Source organism: Salvelinus sp. IW2-2015, unplaced genomic scaffold, assembly GCF_002910315.2.
Source record: "Salvelinus sp. IW2-2015 unplaced genomic scaffold, ASM291031v2 Un_scaffold5134, whole genome shotgun sequence".
NCBI lineage: Eukaryota > Metazoa > Chordata > Actinopteri > Salmoniformes > Salmonidae > Salvelinus > Salvelinus sp. IW2-2015.
In genome coordinates, this window is record NW_019946400.1 from 19566 (window position 1) to 31325 (window position 11760).

General features: G+C 44.0%; 1 long non-coding RNA gene across 1 annotated transcript; it reads left to right on the plus strand.

The window, feature by feature from the left end:
- Positions 1-6343: 6343 nt before the first annotated feature.
- Positions 6344-8849, plus strand: LOC112077997 (uncharacterized). Its single transcript, XR_002895564.2, has 3 exons — positions 6344-6437; positions 6901-6963; positions 8734-8849. It is a non-coding gene; the product is annotated as an uncharacterized lncRNA (long non-coding RNA).
- Positions 8850-11760: the final 2911 nt, after the last annotated feature.

Consider the following 11760-nt stretch of genomic DNA (forward strand, 5'->3'; position numbering starts at 1 on the left):
TCCACAACTAACTCATAATGTCCCACAACTAACTCATAATGTCCCACACTAACTCATAATGTCCACAACTACTCATAATGTCCCACAACTAACTCATAATGTCCCACAACTAACTCATAATGAGCTACTGGCATTAGGGGAATAGCTCGGTCTTTCTCCATCTCTTCTCTCTCTCTCGCTCCCTCTCTTTTTTTTCCTCTTTACTGTCTCAGTTTCTCTCTGTGACCATTGGGCCAGTAACCAAAAATTACGCTGATTCTAATACCGAGCGCGACAAAGTGAAAAATTGTTCATGTGCCCTTGAGCAAGGCACTTAACCCAAATTTGCTCAAGGGGCGCCGTACTATTATGACTGACCCTGTAAAACAACACATTTCACTGCACCTATCTGGTGTATGTGACATTAAAAACTGTTTTACTTGTTCTCTCTCTCTTTTTGTATTGCACCCTCCATCTGTCTTGCACTTACTTCTCTTATTCTGCCTCACGCCTGCCTCACGCTGCCTCATGCCCTGCTCACGCCCTGCTCTGCCCAATTCTGTGATGACCTATCAGGTTGCGTCTACCTGTTGTGGTTCACTATGAGAGTTTGTCAGACAAACTCTTCTGTGGTTTCAGTTTCAAACCCAGTGTCCAGCACACCAATTCAGTGTCTCAGATCTTGTAGAATTCTTACCAAGATATTATACCAGGAGAAACCACCACTTAAACTGAATGGAGAAAGTAATGGTTGAAGGTTCTCAAATCTTTTGTCGGTTTCAAAGCAGAACTTAGTATGGACAGGTATAGGGTTTGCCCCTATGTTGCACTCATTTTCAAATCACATCTTTATTTGTCTTATGCGCTGATACAACAGGTGTAGATTTTACGGTGAATACTTACTTAATACTTACGTCTAATGCAGTTCAAGAAATGATTAAGACAATATTGACTGAACAAACTAAAGTGGTCGGCAGACTTCGTAGAACTGACCATGTGGAAGACCTCTAACAATGGCATCTTTATGTGCTCTGTTTGAAGAGCTTAATTGTTCAAAGGACCTTTGGACTCGACCAACGCTCGTGTCAACGGCGGTGCCTCTGCATACTTGAATAACTCAGAAACTATTATAACATGCCGAAGTCAGTCACATTTCCTGCATTGGCCAGGGTCAGTAGATGACTCATTTGAGCGCAGAGTCATTTTTGCGTGCAGAGAGACCTCATAAGGAGTTAGTTTGTTCCAGTGTAAGATCCTGTGACACTTGTAGCATTGGGTGGACATGTTTAATTGCACCCGGAGGTTGCAGCTTGACTTTCAGCGTTTCTCCTAAATTACCACAGTCCATGCTAGCGTTAGTGCTGCTGCTAATTCCCTTAGGCCCACAACTTAAATTCTTCTCCTTTCCTCCTGCGGGTTTGAACCGATTGAACACAAAGAAGCACAGAGCAAGATTCATGTGGGAATTTCCGTTGGAGAGTTCAACCGTTATTTTCTAGATAAGGGGTCAATAGTATTTGTTTCAAGGGGTTTTGGGATCACGTTGTGTCTTTTCAATACATATCTTTTGTTGAATCACTCAGGTTTATTTAGTTAACCAACTCAACCAGAGTCACCTCCAGCATGGCTAACATTCCCTATTTGAAGACACAAATGATGTTCACTTTTAATGAAGTACACTGGTTAAGTAATGCTCTAACTAGTCTTAACAACATTGTGTTTAAAATTATGTTATGTAGTGTGTTAGTTGGCCTAATTGCTTTGTAATTGTAAATAATGGAGATTAGCATATTTTGTTTGTCACAGAAGAGCACCTAAATGTTTTTTTAAGCAGGACCTGTAATCGCTCAGTCTGTCACCTAAAGATGCTATATGAAGGAATCACACTGGAAATCTGGCATGGATCTCTAGGACCTTGTCTGTGAGCAACTGCTACCTTTACATTTACATTTAAGTCATTTAGCTGACGCTCTATCCAGAGCGACTTACAAATTGGAAAGTCATACATATTCATCTGGTTCCCCCCGTGGGGAATGAACCCACAACCCTGGCGTTGCAAGCGCCATGCTCTCCAACTGAGCCACACGGGACCACGGGACCTTTAAAAACCCATTGCCTTCTGTCTCTTCTTTTAACAGTCTGGGGAAACATGACTCAATATAACCCCACGTTAAACAAACCCCACGATTAACCAACCAAACCACAGCAACTTTAGCCAGAATGACCTAAGAAGTGTGGGATTACAGGGGAACAGTTAGCAGTTAGCCTGGGTAAAACAGTATCTGCGAAGAGTGATTGATTGGTGTGCTCAATCACAAACGTTTGTAGTAGAAAAAGGTATTTGGGTGCTGGGTTCAAAAGGCAAACATTTGAAAAAAGGAAGAACCTGAACTCACTGGAATATTCTTTTGAGTTTTAATGTATTTTGTTTTTAGCAGCAGAGGTCAGAGCAAACGGACGTGTTTCGGCGACAGCCTTCGTCAGCGCTTATTCTTTTTTTAAACGTATCTGCCCACACACACACTGTTGCATAAAACTGGATCTGCCAACACACACACACACACACACACACACACACACACACACACACACACACACACACACACACACACACACTGTGGCATAATTGTGATACAAGCTGTGTCTAGTCATCATTGACTGTTTGATCTCATTGTGAAAGTTGTTGAACCCTCAGATTGCATTAGGTGAGTCGTAGACACACCATTGTGGATAATGATAGGATGTGTTCAGGGAAGCTGTGTGAGTCAGTGAGCAGAAGTGAGACCTTGCATGTCTACAGACTCAATGGCTTTACACAGGCAGCCCAATTCTGAGTTTTTTTTCTCCTCCAATAATTGCTATTTTGACCAATCAGATCAGCTCTGAAAAAMATCTGATGTGAAAAGATCTGATGTGAGTGGTCAAAAGAACAATTAGTGACCAATTAGTGTAAACGCAGCCAAAGACGAGACATGGAGGAAATGGACGTGAGCAACATGTAYTGAAGTACAGTAAGTAGCCTTCATCGTCAGACTGATTTTACTGTAACAGTTGGTGACCTGCCCTATACAAGACAGCCATATGTTAGGTATGAGCCTACATCACTTGAAGCAGTATTGGGCCTGAAAATGCACATAAACTATGTATAGTTGATGTATGGGGATGTTGTTGCTGTGTTCACTTATCAGCATCACATGGGGCCAGGAAACTCCCAATACAACCCAGCGTGGAAAATGAYCTTATAGCTGCAACCCATCAGAGCAGTCGCTCCACTGTCTGTCAACTCAGCCTCTATTTTGTTCTCTTCTCTGAGAGCCCAATGTGACCCTAATGGCGCTTTTAAAAATTCACACACACACACACATACACAACGGCTCTGTTCTTCTCTCTCCTTCAGCAGGAGTCACTAATTAACTCATCCTATATGATTAAGGTCTGTGTCTCCGCTCATCGCTGCATGACCCAGTGCCCACATTGTAGTGTCCCAGAATAACAATAGCTCCTCTTATCCACCACAGATGGGAGGCACTAATGATTCCTACAGAATGTTGCAAATGTGTAAGATTGACTGGAACTGTAATTATTGACCCTGCTGTTGAAGGAAGAGGATCCATCATGAAGTCAATGGACTCAGTGTAGCTAATCTGTCCATGTGCTCTTCTACTTTGTAGATATATTTTTAATTAGGAGGACTTCTTTACTGTGCCCTTGCACTTATCAGCATGTTGCCTTTTTAATGAACCCTGCCTCCAAAGTGTATTGATGAATGTCACGTTAGCTCGGTACTAGGTTACTCATAACCACAGCTTTTCTAATGTATTCTATGGAAAGTAGATCTGTGCATCTGGAGACTGATTACAACAAGAACAGTGTAAGATCTGTCTCTGTTCTCCACTCACTCTGATCCATGCCCAGTTGCAGTCATGACATACACAGCAGTTGCTGTAGTCAGGGGTCACGTGTCCCTATCAGTGGCAGGACACTTAAGCAATAAGGCCCGAGAGAGTGTGGTATATGGCGAATTACCACGGCTAAGGGCTGTTCTTTCGCACGACGCAATGCGGAGTGCCTGGATACAGTCCTTAGCCGTGGTATATTCGCCATATACCACAAACCCAGAGGTGCTTTTATTGCTAGTATAAACTGGTTACCAACGTAATTAGAGCAGTAAAAATAAATGTTTTGTCAATCACCGTGGTATACGGTATGAATATACCAGGCTCTCAGCCAATCAGCATTCAGGGCTCGAACACCCAGTTTATAATAACTTATAGCACAGCAGCACAAGACAAGGGCCCTCGGGATCTATCCCAGCCCCACCTTCCTGCACACTCTCTACTCTGGTCCACTCCACTGAAGCTAAACGTCCCTCATGTTTCCTATCGAGAAGCTATGAGTGGGCATATTTCTGCTCTGATATAATGCAGTTTGGCAGTGCTGTTTTTGTTTCTGACCACGCCCCTGTTGTAGTTGTCATAGACTTCTACCTGTGAACCAATGGAATTGTAAGTTTGCTCCTTTGATCACTTCTCCAGCTGCTTCTTAAAGGACCAGGACCAAGTGTCTCTTGTTGCATGCTGGATGCTAGCCATGGTCCTGCTCATCCCGYTATTATCTGAGGAAGATTTACTGTGGCAGATATGGAGCTAGCRAAGCCTGCGGAACAATACATATGTTGTCGGCCATAAATGTGTCTGCTCTAACTAGGGATGGTTTTACACAGACCAGGTGGATGTACACACGGTACACCCAAGTAAATCATTCAGAGTTTTTAATGGTTCCCACTCCAGTTTCATGTATAACGTGGAATTTTGAGCATCGAAGAATACCTGGAATGTTCTACGGCCTGCTGTTTGACCCTAGTTTGCTTCCTTCACCTTGAATAATGTGTAAGATTCATGCGTGGGTTCCAAGATGCACTTCTTCCGGATGTGAAGTAGGGATACTGGTTGCTGGTTGGCTGTCTCGTCTGACCTGTACTTTTTGGATGGGGCAGGTTAGCTAGGTCATGGCTAAAAGGGGTACAGCTTTTGTCAAGTTAAAGTTTAAAAAATATATATATATATATATATATATATATATATATGCATTTTAGGTAACCCTAACCCTTTTCCTAACCTAATTCTCCTAACCTGCTACGTTAATTCTTTGATGATTGTCTTAAAGCTCCCTGGAGCATAGCTCCTTCACAGACTATCATCTAGCCTTTCAACATCTCACCCTTACTGGTTTCCACATCATCAACTCCTATCCAATATTCCAATAATATTGACTTGGCACTCAAATGCAGTTTCACCTCAGTATGGGAACATGGTGTGTTTAACTTTTCCTCTGTGTCTGCCTGTGGACAGTTTGTCTGGCGGGCGAGTCACAAATAGAGCTGTGAGGTCACTGATGCCGGCTGCGACCCGGACYTGTTCGTGTGGCCCAGCCCTACCAGTAGCAAAGRGGCCAAGTGTCCTGGGTTCTGCCACCAGTGTAGCGTCCTCCAGTGAAGTGTYAATAAGAGCAGGGAGGTGTGCTCCCGCGGTCTCCGGCCTATTTACTCYGACTCTCTGCCCATCAGGCTGCGGTGGCTCAACCCGTCCTGGCGCGCCTCCGCCTTGCGTTAGCACGCTAACCACCCGTTTTAATAGCGCACGTGTTAGCAAGCACCGAGCTGAAGTGAACGGCGATGCTAGGCGAAGGGAGTGGACCGGGCAGCCCGGTTGTTTTCTCCCCATTCCAGATGCACAAAGTGCAGCTCAAAAAGTGATTCACGGAGGAATTTGTTTACTTGCGGCGGAGGCTACAAATAACTGCCGGGTTTCTAAAGGGTGAATAAGGACTTCCCCTCCAGGCAGCTGTACAACACAAACAGAGCCAGAGGGGAATTACTGGACTCTTATTAAAGCACACCACTAAACATGTTACAGCAGGTCCACATGGATTACATTACCCAATGGACACTTTTCCCCCTATCAGGGCTTCTTGCTGCAGCTCCATCATTTTTGGGCCATTTGTCTTACTTTAAACTGAAGAGCTTTGGAGTATTCTGAGGACATGTGTGGTTTTTGTGCTGCTCCCGCCTGTTGTGTGTGTGTGTGTGTTGTGTGGTGAGGCCCCTGTGTCAGCAAAATGATACATTTCCTGTATAATGCATAAATAAAGATCTATTCCATGTTATTAGACTGAATGAAATATGGCTCTGAGGTGTACTTGATCAAATAAATGTCTTGAGGTTGGCTCACGGTGGTTGTTATCCCAGATTGGTTGACCCACAAACATGYCCACGCCTACCAGTCTTTTCCAACATGGACATAAAACCTTGTGTCACCTGCATGGATTTGCTCTCATCCCCTCTCTCTTCTCTCTCCTCTGCAGGCATTTGGGAATGCAAAAACTGCCCACAACAACAACTCGAGTCGCTTCGGCAAGTTCATCCAAGTGAATTACCAGGAGAGTGGCACTGTCCGAGGGTGAGAAAGACCATTCAGATATTACATTTCAAGTCATTGTTTACCTTGTTTTACCTGCAGCTCCTACATYCTAGTTGACTGGCTATGTCCCCTGGCTCCTCATCTATATTCAGGCACCGATGACGTGGACGTTGATTAAGATCAAATAAATGTGGAAGACAAATTTCGGTTGAATACATTCAGTTGCGCAACTGACTAGGTGTCCCCAACCCCTGTCTATTCTGTGTCCCCTGTCTATTCTATGTCCCCTGCTAACACATCTATTATAGTCCTACCAGTCTATAGTTCCTCCGTTCTACATCTAAACTCATCCTTGTTATAGTTCTACATAGCCTCCATAGTGAATTTGGTGGCAGCTCAGAGTGCATTGTCCAATGCCAATATCTGATCAAGTTGGTCCCGATTCCTTCTCCCCCCCCCCCCCATGTTGTGACTGACGCCAGGTCTGTGCTGTTTGTTCCAGAGCCTATGTGGAGAAGTACCTTCTGGAGAAATCAAGACTGGTCTACCAGGAGCACAATGAACGGTAAGCATTCACACYGAATCATCCCACTGCCACACAGACAGTCATCATCATACWSTATTGGACTGTAGTATCATATTAGTGCAGAACAAGGACATAGCGTTGTATTCAAATAGAATCAGACATTGATAATTTCCCTAATTGTTTTGTAGACTGAGTACATGTTGTGGTTTAGGAACACTTACACAGTAAACCACATTGGGTAAACAAATATACAATGAATGACTAGTTGGAGAATCATTTATTTTCACCACAGTGTTGACAAGTGAAAGATCTCTGAATTCACAGTGTCTATATAGAGACAATTTGATAAGCTAGAATCCAGAATTGAGTAGCTCTCACAAACTAGTCCAGAATCCTTCCACTGAGGTTGTCTCTGTTGAGAGAACTTCAACTCAGTGTGAATAACAACTCCATTCTATATAAAAGGGATCATGTGGGAATGATTGCACCACATGAAATTGAGTGTCTCTAGAACCACACACACACACACACTCTCAAAACAGAGGGTGAACTCAATCATGATTGGATCCCACTGCTGCACCAATGCGTTTAGACGTTGACGCTTTCGTGGAGGAATCCAATTGTCCATTCGTGCTAGAAAGTCCTTTCCTACAGTAGGTGTGAGTTTCAGTTGGTCACAGCAGGGTCAGTGACAGAAATGTGGTGCCAAATTGATCCTGACATAAGTGTGGACCTGGACTGGAGCCTCTTGCAGTTCATGTTCCAATACTGTAGTATTTAATTTATTATTATTATTATTATTAGTTACCTTTATTTAACTAGGCAAGTCAGTTAAGAACAAATTCTTATTTACAATGAGGCCTACCCGGCCAAACCCGGACGACGCTGGACCAATTGTGCGCCCCCCTTGGGACTCCCAATCATGCTGGATGTGATACAGCCTGGAATCGAACCAGGGACTGTAGTGACACCTCTTGCACTAAGATGCAGTGCCTAAAGCCGCTGTGCTACTCGAGAGTAGTGATATCTTTCACCAAATCCTGAAAACTCTTAACAAATATGGACTTTTCCACTGTTATTCTGTGGTCCTTCACAGTTTATGATTGTATCCTGAAGGAAGTTAACGCCAAGTATCAAGTACAGTTTGAAATCAACAGTGTTCAACAGAATCAGTCTAGATGATGGTGTATTACCTTCCAGCCAAGCTCAGGCTGTGTGAAGTGTTTCTCAGCCGCCTAAGTGGGGTTGACTAATGTGCTGTGTAGGCTGAATGGTGTTGCAAAGGTTAACCTCACTCTGGGGGGGCTAAAATGGGCCCCCTGTGGGTCGGCGGGGGGGGCTCTTATTGAGAGATTTCTGACTCCAGGCTCACTACAGCTGCAGCAGCGGTCTGCCCTCTGACCTCTACGCTACACACTCAGTCTTGTACAGCTAACCTTGTGGGGACACACAACTCAGTCCCATTCAAAATCCTATTTCCCATAACACTTAACCCTAGCTCCTAACACCAATTCTAACCTTAACCCTAACCCCTAGAAATAGCATTTGACCTTGTGGGGACTAACAAAATGTCCTATTGGTCAAGGTTTGTTTGTTTACTATTCTTGCGGGGACTTCTGGTCCCACAAGAATAGTTAACAGGTCCATGCACACACACCCACACACACACACACACACACACACACACACACACACACACACCAACTCAATGAGATACTTGTCCCTATTGGACAATCCAGTGTTTGTCTTGTTAGTAAAAACCAATGATGTAAAGTGGTGTTAATGTCTTCTGACCTGCTTGCCTTTCAGGAACTACCATGTGTTTTACTACGCTGGCAGGAGCAAGTGAGGAGGAGAGGAGCGCCTTTCACCTCAAAAAGCCTGAAGAATATCATTACCTCAAGCACCAGGTGAGAGATCCAGTAGGACTTCAACACTGTAGCCAGACAGATCTGTAGCCCCTTATCACGGACTGGTGATTGGACAGATGTATCTGTCTGTCTGACTGTGCATGACACATGGTTGTCTCTGGGTTTTGTCTCTGTGTCTGTACCAAAGGGTTTGTGTATATGGTCTGTCTGACTAGTTGTTTCTGGTTTGTTTTCAGGGTTTTGTTTCTCTGTGTCGTCTGTCGTCTGTCTGTACCAAAGGGTTTGTGTATATGGTCTTTCTGACTGACTAGTCGTTTCAGGGTTTTGTTTCTGTGTGTGTGTGTGTGTCGTCTGTGTGAATCACGCAGCTGCCTGTTCCCAGAGGCCCACAGTGGCCGTCGACCAGACCTATGTCTCGCCCTCTGTCTCCCTCTTACTCTCTCTCTCCGCAAACAGGAAGCAGAGGAAAGCAAAGAGCAGAGGAAACATTACATTGTTGGTGCCTTTCAGCAGCTCTATAGTCTCTCTCTCTACACACAGAAACAAGAGGCTTCAACAGAGCCTAATCCCTCAGCCCACCAGAGAGAGACACAAGGCACTGGGCCCTCTCATTACCATGACACTGCCTTGTGGCCCAGTTCACTGCTGGCTTTTGGCACGTGGATGTTTGTTGGTCTGTGGAGTCTATGGTACATGTGGGTTTGCATATCTACGTGTGTGTGGTGTGGGGGGGTGGAACCCGCAGCACGACAGGGACCCTCTCCGTGTCTCTCACAACACTTCTGCCATCTCTGTTATCCCCACTCCTCTAATCCCAAGAGGATCCAGCCCAGTCTAACCAATCACAAAGAACACACACACTTAGAAACATGCAGAAGGAAAAGCTGACTGGCTGGTCTACCCTCTGTGTCATGCCAAGCTTTGTTTCCCTTTGCTTTCCTGGGTTTCACATAACCAGGCAACCACACACATTCATTCATTACACAAAGCATGATACACCATTGCAGATATATACAGTTGCAGTCGGAAGTTTACATACACCTTGAAACAATTTTCCACATTCCTGACATTTAATCAAAGTAAAAATTCCCTGTTTTAGGTCAGTTAGGATCAACACTTTGTTTAAGAATGTTGAAATGTCAGAATAATAGTAGAGAGAATGATTTATTTCAGCTTTTATTTCTTTCATCACGTTCCAGTGGGTCAGAAGTTTAACAATACACTCAATTAATATTTGGTAAACCTTGCCTTTAAATTGTTTAACTTGGGTCAAACGTTTCGGTAGCCTTCCACAAGCTCCCCAATAAGTTGGGTGAATTTTGGCCCATCCCTCCTGACAGAGCTGGTGTAACTGAGTCAGGTTTTGTAGGCCTCCTTGCTCGCACACGCTTTTCAGTTCTCAAAATATTCTATGGGATTGAGGTCAGAGCTTTGTGATGGCCACTCCAATACCTTGACTTTGTTGTCCTTAAGCCATTTGGCCACAACTCTGGAAGTAATGCTTGGGGTCATTGTCCATCTGGAAGACCCATGTGCAACCAAGCGTTAACTTCCTGACTGATGTCTTGAGATGTTGCTTCAATGTATCCACATAATTTCTTCCTTATGATGCATCTATTTTTGTGAAGTGACCAGTCCTCCTGCAGCAAAAGCACCACCAACATGATTGCTGCACGTGCTTTACCTTGCTTCACGTTGGATGGTGTTCTTCAGCTGCAAGCCTCCCCTTTTCCTCCAAACATAACGATGGTCATTATGGCCAAACAGTTCTTTTTTGTTTCATCAGACCAGAGGACATTTCTCCAAAAAGTACGATCTTGTGTCCCATGTGCAGTTGCAAAACCGTAGTCTGGCTTTATTAAATGGGTTTTTTGGAGCCAGTGGCTTCTTCCCTGCTGACGGCCTTTCAGGTTATGTCGATATGAGGACTCATTTTACTGTGGAAGATACTTTTGTACCTGTTTCCTCCAGCATCTTCACAAGGTCTTTGCTGTTGTTCTGGGATTGATTTGCACTTTTCGCACCAAAGTACGTTCATGTCTAGGAGACAGAAGCGTGTCTCCTTTCCTGAGCGTTATGAACGGCTGCGGTGCGTCCCATGGTGTTTTAATACTTGGTACTATTGTTTGTACAGATGAATGTGGTACCTTCAGGCGTTTTGGAACTGCTCCCAAGGATTGAACCAGACTTGTGGAGGTCTACAATTTTATTCTGAGGTCTTGGCTGATTTCTTTTGGATTTTTCCCATGATGCAAGCAAGAGACACTGAGTTTGAAGGTAAGGCAAGACAGCATCCACAGGTACACCTCCAATTGAACTCAATGGTCAATTGGCACTATCAGAAGCTATTAACATGACATCATTTCTGGAATTTTCCAAGCTGTTAAAGGCACAGTCAACTTAGTGTATGTGAATTTCTAACCCACTGGAATTGTGATACAAGTGAAATAAATCGTCCTGTAAACAATGTTGGAAAAATGACTTGTGTCATGCACAAAGTAGATGTCTAGACCGACTTGCCAAAAACATAGTTTGTTACAGAAAATTTGTGGAGTGGTTGAAAAACGAGTTTTAATGACTCCAACTCTAAGTGTATGTTAACTTCCAAACCTTCAACTGTATAAAGTACACACACAAACCCATTACAAGCGAATATCAATGCAAATATACACACACACACACACACAACGTCAGAGACCAACACACACAAACCCATTACAAGCGAATACACATGCAAAATATACAACACAACACAACAAACCCATGACAGCGAATACACATGCAGATATAGCACACACACACACACAAGACACACAACAACACACACACACTTCACATACACACAGCACACACACACACACACACAATTAAACCCCATTACAAAGCGAAATACACATGCAGATATACACAGCACCACACACACACACACACACACACACACACACACACACACACACAGACAACA